This window comes from Anolis carolinensis, chromosome 2 (genome assembly GCF_035594765.1).
Source record: "Anolis carolinensis isolate JA03-04 chromosome 2, rAnoCar3.1.pri, whole genome shotgun sequence".
Classification (NCBI taxonomy): Eukaryota; Metazoa; Chordata; class Lepidosauria; order Squamata; family Dactyloidae; genus Anolis; species Anolis carolinensis.
Window position 1 is genome coordinate 132206445 of NC_085842.1, and position 13410 is coordinate 132219854.

The 13410-nt window shown below is 45.2% G+C and overlaps 1 protein-coding gene and 1 long non-coding RNA gene across 13 annotated transcripts in view; one reads left to right on the top strand and one right to left on the bottom strand.

Annotated features, from left to right (window-relative positions):
- cacna1g (calcium voltage-gated channel subunit alpha1 G) overlaps positions 1-13410 on the bottom strand; it is a 403744-nt gene that overhangs the window by 157753 nt on the left and 232581 nt on the right. The window lies entirely within an intron of this gene.
- LOC134296236 (uncharacterized) overlaps positions 1-13410 on the top strand; it is a 56853-nt gene that overhangs the window by 10318 nt on the left and 33125 nt on the right. The gene's annotated exons all lie outside the window — the stretch shown is intronic.

Consider the following 13410-nt stretch of genomic DNA (forward strand, 5'->3'; position numbering starts at 1 on the left):
ACTCGGTTGGATTTAAAAAGGATTATGTAATTTCATAGAAGTTGGGGCCATCAATGGCTACTTGTCAGAGTGGCTATACATTCTGCACTGTGTCAGAAGCAGTATGCATCTGTCTAGCATGTGCTCGGAAGTATGACTGAGGGGTTGCAGATGCATTCTGATCCTGCTTGTGGGCTTCCCAAAGGCATTTCTGGCAAGCCACCATGGTAACAAAATTCTGGATTTTAAACTTGGACACTGCATCTCCCTTCCCAGCAAGTTTCTTCTCGGCTTTTGAAAATATAACTTTTCCAAGCTCCGATCTCATCAGTTCAGCAAACTTTCATTTATGAGTCTCATTCTGGAAAATCAAAAGTGATATATTTTGGAGGGAAAGGGCTGGATACTCAATTCAGACCCAAGTTTCTACCTTGTCTTCCAGCCTGTGCTGTCCTTGTCCAGTAACTTGTCAAAAACACAGAGCTCTGAATTAGAGTGCTAAGAAGCAGATGGACTAGCATTCAACTGGACTTGACAGTGACACCCTCTGTCCCTCTGGGGCTGTGCTTTTTCTGCACTGTAGCTGCTCTCAGAAGAAGTAACAAAAAGTATGCCACATTTTTCATCTTTTTCTGGGATTTCAGACAGAATATTATCCTAGCAATATAACAAAACTGCAATCCAGCTCATTCCCTCCCTAGATCTGGAAAGAGCTTAGGATGAACAAAAAGGTACATTTCCACATGATCACATCTCAAAAATACTTGAGGTTTAATGCCATCTATGTCTTGTTAATCTAAACTATATTAGACTTATGTCCCTAATAGTACTTGAATATATACCTGAGACATAATCAGATATTCTGTCCCTCATCTCCTTTCTTCATAGCACTCTGCTGAACCTGGGTTTTCTCACATGGGTAAAACTATTCCCAATGCTAGCTGATTTCTACATCAGAAATGCCGACAATCAGCAAAAACAGCTATAATCACTTGAGCTAGCATTTGTGTGTAAGGTACAGAGAGATGCTTTTTAAAGTTCAGCTGCATGACACTCTTAATTGCTCTCCCTTTCTGTTTCTGAGCAGAATGAACAGGGTGCCAGTGATATGCTGTATATATAGTTGTGTCGAACAAGGTAGACATGTGGAGGTTAATGGGTGTTGGGGTGAGTTGATAGTACCATCTATTTGCATGGATGTATTAATAGGAAGTAACAGACCCCAGCAAGGGAAATATAATAATAAACTATGTGGAGCAGCAGCAGCTATATTTGCTTTCTGAACTAGTAAGTGACCAACGGGTTCATGAGAAGTGTACACATTTTCCATCATCACACTATACACCTGCACAAAAAGCAACCTCCTCATCAGTTTTAGTCACCTTGTAGGTTTGCTCCTTTGGCTTTGTCCCAAAAGGACAGGTATTCTATTAGGGGCCCTCCAGATGTTGTAGGACTTCAGTTCTTATTCCTCATTACTGGCTATGCTGGCTTATGCTTCTGGGAGTTTCATTCTAATGACACTGGGAGAATGACATGTTCCCTATTCCTGTTTTAGAACCATGCTTTATCTGCACACAACTCCACACACCCACATGGATACACAGGTAGGCTTGTCTTTTGGAGGTGTATTACCATTACGACAGCTTCCATCATATCTCTCAAATACAATTCCACCCACATAGGGTGGGGCTACACTGCATGATGAACAACTCACTTATGTCTCTAGCATCATATTTCAAGTACCCAAACAGCATCTTACAACTTATCTCAAAATTATTTTTTTAATCATGTAAGTGATACCACAACACTGACTGAAATGGAACAACTGTGCAGCACCAACATACAGGGAAGTCTCCACTGGCCAATAGAATTCACTTTTTCAGTATTTTTCTGCTTTAAGAAAGCTAGAGGAATATAAGAGCAAGGAAGTGAAAGCATGTGATACAAGTGGAGTTCAAGTGCTCTTGACTTCCACACAATAGATTTTAATGGAAGTTCTTGCATAATTTCTGAGTTAATTTTTGGTGGGATTTAAAGAGCTTGTCCACTGGTTTACATTTAGTTTATCTCATTCAAAGTAACCCCCCTACACACACACACATTTAAAGAGATTTCCTACTACACTCACCTCTCCAATTGTATGGGGGTTAGGGGCACAGTTCCCTCACAAAAGTGAAAAATATGAATAGGTCCAGTCATGGTGGTGGGGAATGGGTCAACATTTCTGCAGTCTGTGGGGACTGGTGAGGAGCAACCAATCCTCCTTTTCACTTATCCTGCAGAGCCTGGGTCCTTTTCCTCCTCCTCCATAAAAGAGGGGATCCGTAACATAATGCGAACTGGAAGATGAGGAGGAACAAGAACCTGCAGACCAGACTCCTTCTCTTCTTCCTGTGTGCTGCAAGTCTCTTTCCCTTCAGGAGTCCTCTTCCTTTGCTACAGCAGAACAGAGAGTCAGGGTCAGAAAACAGGATGAAGAGGAGGAACCAGCCCTGCATGCACCATTTGTTATCTGATAGAACCAGGTAATTCTCTTTTTCCAGGTTGCCACGAGTCTGTTCCTCTGGGACTCCACTTCCTTTGCCTGGGTCAAACAAAGATTTGTGTAATGCAAGAACAGGAAGAAGAGCAAGATCTGTGCAGGGTAAATGAAGAAGTGTGGGGACAGTTCCTCTTATCTTTGCACCATAAATCTGTTTCACCCGGGGAAGGAAAGAAGATACTGGACAGAACAGAGATTCATGGCATACATGCCTTCTGAACAGCCCTCTTGCTTACCAAGTTTGGGAGGCAATAGGTTACAGACTTGTGAATAATAAAACCCACAAATGTAAAATCAGTGAAAGTGGAGGATCAATTGTAGTTTCATGTAGACATTCCCTCTGATGCTATGGACAAATTCCAAATTTCAACCTATTTCAAGACATTTCAAGTCATTCAAATCAACAGGATTTGTATTAGTGTTGAATAACAAAACATAATTGTGAAATAATTTACTCAAGATGGAACTAATATTGAATTCAGCTCTGTGCCTTTACATCTGCAGTTTTTATAGCTCTTAACTTCAAAGTACTATTGATTAAAGACACACACATAGAACTGCATCCACTGATTTCAGTTATGTGCTGACATGCCCTCATTAGAGTCTTATTCATTAAATTAATTACTCTCAATACACGGTAGGAAGTGGGTTTCTAAAAGTCACCCATCAACATGGATAACAGTGCCAACAACTGCCATTAACACTGATTTTATTCCATTAGGCTCCAACAGCATACCTTTAATAAGAATAATATCTGTTTATACAACAAGCAGATTAAATGCTGTGGGGAATGTATGGAAGAATCAGATGGATCTGTTGATCCATATATCCTCCCATGTAGCCTTCACCATGTAGCACACCATCACCTGAATCAATATTTAGTGAACTGTGGCGACCAGGAATTTTTTAATACAATGAACAAAATTGGCATCCTACAAATGTGCTTAAAGAATCAACAGTTAACAATAACAACAAAACGTTGTTATTAGCCCTCTCTACTCTTAAGAAATGCAGGAGCATCTCTTTTAGGACAAGTATTTGAAGAGAATATGTACTGGATGCTTACATATTATGCTGAACTTGGTTTCACCCTGACTTCTTTCAAATTAATCCATGTGCTACATAATCTTTTGTGACAGCAATCAAAAATGGATACAATGCTGTGTACAGAGCACAAACTAAGTTGCATAGAATTTGCCATTCTTTTCTTTGTAGTTAAAATACAACTGCTCAAACAACTGAAGGCTCCACTTGCAGATTTGATATTTAATTTCTATAAGCAACCCATAAAGCTAAAAGGAAACACACCTACTCCAGATTGGCTTCAGTAACAATTAACAAGTACTGTACGTCAGCAGTGAGGACAATCTTTGGACCTCATCACATTGAGGCCTACAAGCATCTTCTCCCTGTTTCTCTGCTCTGCTGGCACACTGCCACCACTGGGTCCCCTGAAGCCCATCATATGATGCGAGGCTACTTCCTGCGTGGCTCCATGGGGCTCCGTGCCAGTAGCGTGCCCACAGTGCAGAGAAACTGAGCCCAGGGGAGTCAGGTGTAGACCCGACTCCTCATACAAGAAAGCTGGAGGAGGCAAAAACGAAGTGGGAGACAGTGGGGAAACATCATAGGAAGGGACACCATGACCTCCAACAACCCTTGACGGATAGGGAACTGTCACGACCCAGGCTACAGAGCACCAATAACCATACGCAGAGGCCAGATTCTATCTAATATCTTTATTAAGGAAATATATAAAGTTAATAAAAGCAAATGTAAAAGTTAGTCCAAAAGCAGACCTTTCAGGAAAGGTCAAAATTAGTCCAAAGAAACAATGTCCAATATGAAATATTAAGGTCCAAAGTTGTAATCCAATAACCGAAACACTCACTTTGCCAGGCAAAGTGAGGGGAGATGACAAGGTCCTTTAGTCCATGAACTTGAGCAAGGCTAGGAATTAACTTGATACTTGAAAACAAGGCTTGAATCGTGGCACAAGGTAACAAGGAACAAGAACAAGATCCGTGGAATTACTTGGTAAAATCCGTGAAACAAGGCAAGGTTTAGTCCTGAAAGGCGAGGCAAGGTCCGTAGGTAAACAAGGCTGGGAAACAGGAGCGAAGGCTTGAAAACAAGAACAAGGCTTGAACAGGAACGAGGCTTGGATCGGAGCGCGCTGTCCAGACACAACTCGCTCCGGAGGCTGACGAATTGACTCCGCAAAGTTACTCCGCGGGTAAAACACCTATATAGAGTCTAACTTTCCCGCCGAGAGCAGTTCTCTGGGAACCAGAAACGAAAGCTAATCTCTGAGACCAGATGTTTGACTCCTTAAAGATTCTCATGGAAAGCAGGCTTAATTGGCTAAATTCTTAGCAATTATTCTAGCACTCCTGCGCGAGGCCGCTTCCAAACCTCTCTGTTGTTTACAAAACTCATGGCGAGAAAACACAGGAGATGTAGCCTCAGTGTTTGTTTGACATACTTCTGGAACATAACCCTCTTGCAGGTGCAAGGTTCCCAGATCTGGCTGGGAAGAATCTGTCTGGGAAGAATCCAGTTCTGACTGGGAAGGTAAAAAACCCAAGTTTTCTTCTTCATCAGGCATCACAATGTCATGAGCAGGACTACAAGGCCCATGGGTCATCACACTATCCCCCTCCTCAAGCCCCCTCCCAAACTGGGACTCTCTCCCCGAGGCGCGAGGTCGTGGCTTGGCGGGATAGGTCTGATGAAAGCGACGGGTTAGATCAGGAGCATGGACTGTGGAGGCGTCTTCCCAAGAGCGTTCCTCAGGGCCAAAACCCACCCAGTCAATGAGATATTGCAGGCGGCGGCGGTGAAAGCGAGAATCCAAAATGTCCTGAACCTCGAACTCGTCCTCCCCATCCACCAAAATAGGGACGGGGGCCGGCCGGTCTACATCTGGCCGCACACCATCCGCCGGAAGGAGCAGGGAGCGGTGAAACACTGGGTGAATGCGCATTGAACGCGGAAGTTGGAGTTTGAAAGTCACGGGGTTTAATTGCGCCACCACTGGATAGGGGCCAATGAAACGGGCATCTAACTTCCGGCAAGGGCGATGGGAGGGCAAAAAGCGAGTGGACAGAAAAACCCGATCTCCTACCTTGATTTCGGGGCCCGGCTGGCGATGTTTGTCCGCGTGACGTTTATAGTCCTCCTTGGCTTGTTCCAGTTGCTGGAGCAAAAGTTGTTGCACCGCTGTGAGTTCCTGCAGCCAATCTTCTGCTGCGGGAACTTCTGAAGTTTCAATGACAGGGGGAAAGAAACGCGGATGGAAGCCGTAGTTTGCAAAGAACGGCGTTTCTTTTGTAGAAGCCTGGACTCCATTGTTGTAGGCAAACTCCGACAGTGGTAACAGAGAAGCCCAATTGTCCTGTTGGTAGTTTACATAACAGCGAAGGTACTGTTCCAAAGTGGCATTGGTGCGCTCCGTTTGCCCATCCGTTTGGGGATGATGAGCTGAAGATAAACGAGAGTCTATGCCCAATAGTTTTTGTAGTGCCTTCCAGAAACGAGAGGTGAATTGGGATCCACGGTCTGTGACCAAACTCTTGGGCAATCCATGTAGTCTGAAAACATGTTGGAGGAATAAATCTGCAGTCTCTTTGGCCGTGGGAAGGCCTTCACAGGGAATGAAATGGGCTAACTTGGTGAAAAGGTCCACCACCACTAGGATCGTGGTGAATCCACAGGAAGGTGGTAAGTCAGTGATAAAATCCGCAGAAATTATTTCCCATGGGCGAGATGGGGTAGGAAGGGGGTGTAGAAGCCCTGAGGGCTTCTCCCTTCTTATCTTGGAGCGCTGGCATACTGGGCAGGTGTTGACATATTTTTCCACATCTTTGCGGATCTTGGGCCACCAGAAATCTCTTAGGATCAGATGCATGGTTTTAAATAGTCCGAAATGCCCTGCTGGTTTGCAGTCATGACACAGACGAAGTGCTTTTTCCCTGCCCGGTCCGGGTGGGATATAAGCATGATTTCTATAGCAAAGCAGTCCATCTTTAAGCGAAAAGGGAAAATGCAGACCTTGACGAAGTTGGTCCTGCGCCCAGGCATCTGCTTGCTGACTAGCCCTGATTTCTTGAGCACAGATGGGTCCTGGAGTAGAGGGAGTTGAATCAATGGGAGTGGATTTGGTGTTCCCCACTGTGAGCGTGGCAAAGTTCTCGGGTTGTAGTAGTTGGGATTCAAAGGTCTCTTTGCGTCCTGCAGCGTATTCCGGTTTACGTGACAGGGCGTCTGCTTGCTTGGTTTGGGCTGGGGTCACATAATGAATCTGGAAGTTGAAACGTTCAAAGAATAAAGCCCAACGTTGCTGCCTCTGATTTAGCTTGCGGGCAGTTCTTAGATGTTCTAGATTCCGATGATCAGTGTGGACTTCAATGGGAAATTTGGCCCCTTCTAGCCAATGTCTCCAAGTTTCAAAAGCTGCCTTTATGGCTAATAGTTCTTTTTCCCAAATGGTATAGTTCCTCTCTGGTGCGGTTAGTTGACGAGAATAATAGGCACAAGGATGGAGGTGATCTCCCACCGGTTGTAGGAGCACAGCCCCAATTGCCACATCAGAGGCGTCCGCTTGCACCACAAAAAGGGTTTCAGGATCTGGATGCTGAAGGATTGGCTGGGATGTGAATAATTTCTTTAGTTGCTGGAACCCTTTCTCTGCTTGATCAGTCCAGCGGAAGGGCTGTTTCCCACGGATGCAGCTGGTGATTGGGTCAGACCAGCGGGCAAAATCTGGAATGAACTTGCGGTAATAGTTCGCGAACCCCAAGAATCGCTGCACCTCTTTCTTGTTGGTTGGCGCCCGCCATTCCAATACTGCTGAAACTTTTGTCGGGTCCATGGAGAGCCCTAGAGGCGAGATGCGGTACCCCAGGAAATCTACCTCTTGTAGATCAAAAGCGCATTTTTCCAGCTTGGCATAAAGTCCATGATCCCGCAATCGTTGTAACACCATTTTAACGTGGTTCTCATGTTCTGATTGTGATCTAGAAAACACCAAAAAATCGTCCAGGTAGATGATCAAGAACCGATCTAGATAGTCCTGAAAAATGTCATTGACAAAATGCTGGAACGTTGCGGGAGCTCCGCATAAACCATAATTCATAACTCGGGACTCGAATAATCCGAATTTAGTCTGGAAGGCGGTCTTCCACTCGTCCCCTTCTCTGATGCGAACTAGATTATAAGCCCCCCGTAGGTCCAGCTTGGTGTAGACCTTGGCTCCTCGAAGTCGGTCTAGTAGATCCGAGATTAAGGGCAGGGGATAGCTGTTCCGCTTAGTGATATTGTTCAATGCTCTGTAGTCCACCACCAAGCGTAATTCCCCTGACTTCTTCTTCACAAACATCACTGGGGAGGCGGCTGGGGATTGAGAGGGTCTGATGAATCCCTTGCGAAGGTTTGTCTCTATGAATTCCCTGAGAGCTTCTTGCTCTGGTTCAGTCAGGGAGTAGAGATGCCCTCGCGGGATCGGGGCCCCCTCCACCAAGTCAATGGCACAGTCATAAGGTCTATGTGGGGGTAATTTTTCGGCTTCTTTTTCATTGAATACATCCCAATACTCGGAGTACTTCTTTGGCAAGGTGATAATGGGCTCGGTGTCTGTGGCATGGCAGACCTTGGCTACGAGGCAATGGTTTTGGCAGTACCTTGAAGCAAACTGCAGTTCTCTGTTGGACCAGGAGATGCTTGGGTCGTGAAGTGTCAGCCATGGAATCCCCAAAATCACAGGGAAATGGGGAACCTCGGTAACAAAGAAGGAAATCTCTTCCATATGTTCCCTTATCCACATCCTGGTGGGTTCCGACCACTGGCTTACGGGGCCCGTCTTGAGAGGGCGGCCATTGATGGCTTGCACCACACGGGCATTCTTGAAGTCATGATATTGTAATCCCAGAGAGTCGGCATACTCTCTATCAATGAAATTGTTGGTAGCTCCTGAGTCTATCATGGCGTGGATCATGACGGGTCCCTTTTTTGCTGACCATAAGGTGACCACTAGAAGGAACAGGACCCCGGTTGGCGGCTCTTGAATGGGTTTCTTGACCGGGTTGGCGAGCCTCTCTACGCCCGGTCGTTGGCTTCCCCCGCCGGCTGTGTGCCAGCCGCCTCAGACGCCTTCGTCTCCGTGGAGGACGCCGCCACAAGACGGGCGGCGGGCTTCCCTTTGGCTGGGCACTCTCTGGCGAAGTGGCCCCCATTTCCGCAATACCAACAGAGATTTAGGCGTTGGCGGCGGGCCTTCTCGGCGGCATCTAATCTGGGACGCACATTGCCCAACTGCATCGGCACCTCCTCGCTCCCTCTGGGGTATGGGGATGGTGGTGGGGGTCTCCACACTGGACGCGGCTGAACGCTGGCGGGAGCGGGGGGTTTTACCCCAGCTCTACCGCTCTGGCCTCGTACCCACTGTTTCCTGTTGGCAATCATGACTTCAGCCCGTAAACATTGATCGATGAGTGCTTCAAGCGTTTGGGGAGGATCCACCTTGGAGATTTCCTCCAGCATTTCAATGTTGAGACCCTCCCGAAATTGTCCTCTGAGGGCAACATCGTTCCAGCCGGTGTTGTGGGCCAGCACTCGGAACTCGGCTATGTACTGAGACATGGGTCTGTCTCCTTGGAAGAGGCGGCGGAGTTTGTGACCGGCTGCCTCCAAATTGTCCTCGATTCCCCAAGTCTCCTTAAGGTGGTCCAAGAAGCGTTGCGCTGATCTTAGGTGTGGAGAGGCTTGGTCGAACAGTGCCGTCGCCCAGTTGGCCGCTGGCCCGTCTAGAAGACTGTAAACCCACGCCACCTTGATGTCTTCTTGGGGAAACTCAGCAGCACGGGCCTCTGGATAAGCTTGGCATTGGCGACGGAAAACATGAACCTTAGAAGCTTCTCCAGTAAACTTGGTTGGCAACGCCATGGCCGGAAGACGAATTCCGCGTTCCTTCAAACCCTTTATTTCCCCATCCTGTGCATTGAGCTTATCACGGATTCGGTCCACCTCATCCTTGTCGATGGTGTAGGTAATCGGCTGGCCGCCCGGTCCAGGTCCGGCTCCGGTAGACATTCTGGCCGAGGTTAATTGGTGCTTAGGGTGGCGGAGTCAAACTGTCACGACCCAGGCTACAGAGCACCAATAACCATACGCAGAGGCCAGATTCTATCTAATATCTTTATTAAGGAAATATATAAAGTTAATAAAAGCAAATGTAAAAGTTAGTCCAAAAGCAGACCTTTCAGGAAAGGTCAAAATTAGTCCAAAGAAACAATGTCCAATATGAAATATTAAGGTCCAAAGTTGTAATCCAATAACCGAAACACTCACTTTGCCAGGCAAAGTGAGGGGAGATGACAAGGTCCTTTAGTCCATGAACTTGAGCAAGGCTAGGAATTAACTTGATACTTGAAAACAAGGCTTGAATCGTGGCACAAGGTAACAAGGAACAAGAACAAGATCCGTGGAATTACTTGGTAAAATCCGTGAAACAAGGCAAGGTTTAGTCCTGAAAGGCGAGGCAAGGTCCGTAGGTAAACAAGGCTGGGAAACAGGAGCGAAGGCTTGAAAACAAGAACAAGGCTTGAACAGGAACAAGGCTTGGATCGGAGCGCGCTGTCCAGACACAACTCGCTCCGGAGGCTGACGAATTGACTCCGCAAAGTTACTCCGCGGGTAAAACACCTATATAGAGTCTAACTTTCCCGCCGAGAGCAGTTCTCTGGGAACCAGAAACGAAAGCTAATCTCTGAGACCAGATGTTTGACTCCTTAAAGATTCTCATGGAAAGCAGGCTTAATTGGCTAAATTCTTAGCAATTATTCTAGCACTCCTGCGCGAGGCCGCTTCCAAACCTCTCTGTTGTTTACAAAACTCATGGCGAGAAAACACAGGAGATGTAGCCTCAGTGTTTGTTTGACATACTTCTGGAACATAACCCTCTTGCAGGTGCAAGGTTCCCAGATCTGGCTGGGAAGAATCTGTCTGGGAAGAATCCAGTTCTGACTGGGAAGGTAAAAAACCCAAGTTTTCTTCTTCATCAGGCATCACAATGTCATGAGCAGGACTACAAGGCCCATGGGTCATCACAGGAACACAGTGTGATACTACCCCACGATTTTCGTCGCTGTCCCCTGCTGTCTTCTTGCTTCTCTGGCTCAATGTGATGAGGTCCTTTGTCTTCATGCATGTTGAGAGGATCCAGATAGAAACAAGCAGAAAACTAATATTAAGGAACAAAATAGGTGTGTGCATTTGCACACCCACATAGTGTTATTGTTTCGTGCTATCAAATCAGTTTTGACTGGTGATTCTATGAATGAGAGACTTGCAGGAGACTGTGAATCCTTATCAAAAACTCAGCGACTTAAGCTAACATCCACAGCAATGCTAAGGAGACCTGAACAACATGGACAACAGAAGGGAAGAGAGTGAGCAATGCAGCTCTTTGGCTCTGGCAATGTTTTAATGACGTCGTCAGAAGGAGAGAAAAATATCACTAATATAAATTGCCATCCCAGTATTATTGGAAGTGACGGGATAATCAATAGAACATCATGTGTGGACAAAACAGTTATTTGCATTATAAAAAAGTAAGTGCTTATTAATAATATGAAATAAATTAGTATAGTGCAACAGAAAATATATCTGCATTCCTAGCCTACTACTAAAGCCCTGATTTAACTTTCAAGATTCAAAGAACTGCCACTAATTTAATTATTATTCCCCTGTCTCTCACTGTCTCTCGCTAGGGTTAATTCGCAAGGACCTTGTATAGGAGATTTTAAGGTATTTAATTTAGTCACTAACTTATTTAAAAACTGCCCTTTTGGGCATAAACCTTGGCATACCTGAAGGAAAAATAGAAGCATGCTGCAGCTGCAGCTGCATGCCATTCAGTTTGTTCCCACCTTTCTTATTCAAGCCTAAAGGGCTGAAAAGTCAACAGTCTTTTGCTATGATTATGGTGAACTCTGAGTGAGAGTAATCTCTTTTCATCTCTGTTCAGGAGTGAGATTCCTTTCTCCCTCTTAATTTTGGATTTCATTATTCTCTTTCTCATCCCATTTTTTCTGCCATACTACAACTCTCAGCTAAATGTCTTCTTTCCCTCCCCCCCCCCCCTTTTCCCTGCACCTTTTTTCCTCTCTATTTTTCCATAACTCTTGGTTTTGGCCATCTTCTCTTGTTTCCTACTCCAATTTTGTTCCCCTTTACATCCTCTTCCTTATTTTCCTTTCTCCTGAATACAATTCTTACTCGAGTTTCTTTTCTTTCCCTTTTGTCTCTCTCTTCCTTTCCCCCTTCCTTGCATCTCCTTCCTGCACTCATCACCTCTCTGGTTCCCTAGTCTCTCTTTTTGTCCTCTCTTTTCTTCTGAGGTCTATTCTATACAGCTGTATAAAATCCACAGTGGCAGTGTGGACTCAGATAAACCAGTTCAAAGCAAACAATGTGGATTATCTGCCTTGATATTCTGGATTATATGGAAGTATAAGGGCCCTGACTCTCTTCACAGCTCCTGACTAAATGTCTTCTTCTTCTTTTTTTCTCATTACTTTTCCCCCTTCTCCCACTTGCAATTCTTGGCTAAGTTTTTTTTTTTTGCTTCCCTTCTATCCTTTTCTTTTGTCTCTCTCCTTTTCTTTCTGCTTTCTCTCCAATTCTCCTGGCTTTCTCTAATGTCTCTTCAAAGAAATTCTCAAAACCAAGACTGGAATATATAAGCATTTCATATTAAATTCAAAATGTCTTCCTTTTGCAAATGCATAGATAGGGTTACCCTGTCAGTTTTTATTATCCTGTTGATCAAGCCTAATCTTCATTCTCATCACTATCTTCTCCAAAATATTTTATGATAATTAGCGACATCATCAGGAACTGTCTCTATATCTCAAGTTTTAACTCTGAAATAGTGAACAAGAAATTTTCTTTAATACAGATTGAGACAAGAAATATTTTTTGGAGTTTGGATTGTACTATTGGGGCAGCGGTGGCGCAGTGGGTTAAACCCTCTGCTGATAGAAAGGTTGGCAGTTCGAATTTGCAGAGCAGGGTGAGCTCCTGTCATTAGTCCTAGCTTCTAGCAGTTCAAAAATATGCAAATTTGAGTAGATCCAGTGGGAAGGTAACAGCACTCCATGCATTCATGCCAACCTCATGACCTAGAAGATGTGGAACTCTCTCCCCCAGAGTGTGGTGGAGGCTCTTTTTGGAGGCTTTTAAGCAGAGGCTGGATGGCCATCTGTCGGGGGTGCTTTGAATGCGATTTCCTGCTTCTTGGCAGGGGGTTGGACTGGATGGCCCATGAGGCCTCTTCCAACTCTACTATTCTATGTCTACTGACAACGAGAGACAGGGCCTTCTCGGTGGTGGCTCCCCGGCTGTGGAACTCCCTCCCCAGTGACATTCGGCAGGCTCCATCCCTTTTGGCGTTCAGAAAAAAAACTGAAGACCTGGCTATGTATGCAGGCATTTGAAGAATAAGCATGTGTTGGCTTCGACGCGGTCTGAATTACGGCTCTTGTATATAAGGTCTGGTGGATGAATGGCATAAGCACTTTGCATTGTTTTAAACTTTGTATATTGTATTTTATGACTGTTTTAACTGTTTTAACATTTTAGTTCATTGTATATCAGTGTAACGGCATCAATTGCCACTTGTAAGCCGCCCTGAGTCCCCTCGGGTGAGAAGGGCAGGGTATAAATAATTGAAATAAATAAATAAATAAACGCTGGCTCTTCAGCTTAGAAATGGAGATGAGAACCTACCCCCCCCCCCCCCTCTGAATCGGACTCAACTAGATTCAATGTCAAGGGGAAACCTTTATCTTTACCTATTGTACTTATACCTCAAAAATTGCTGCCTG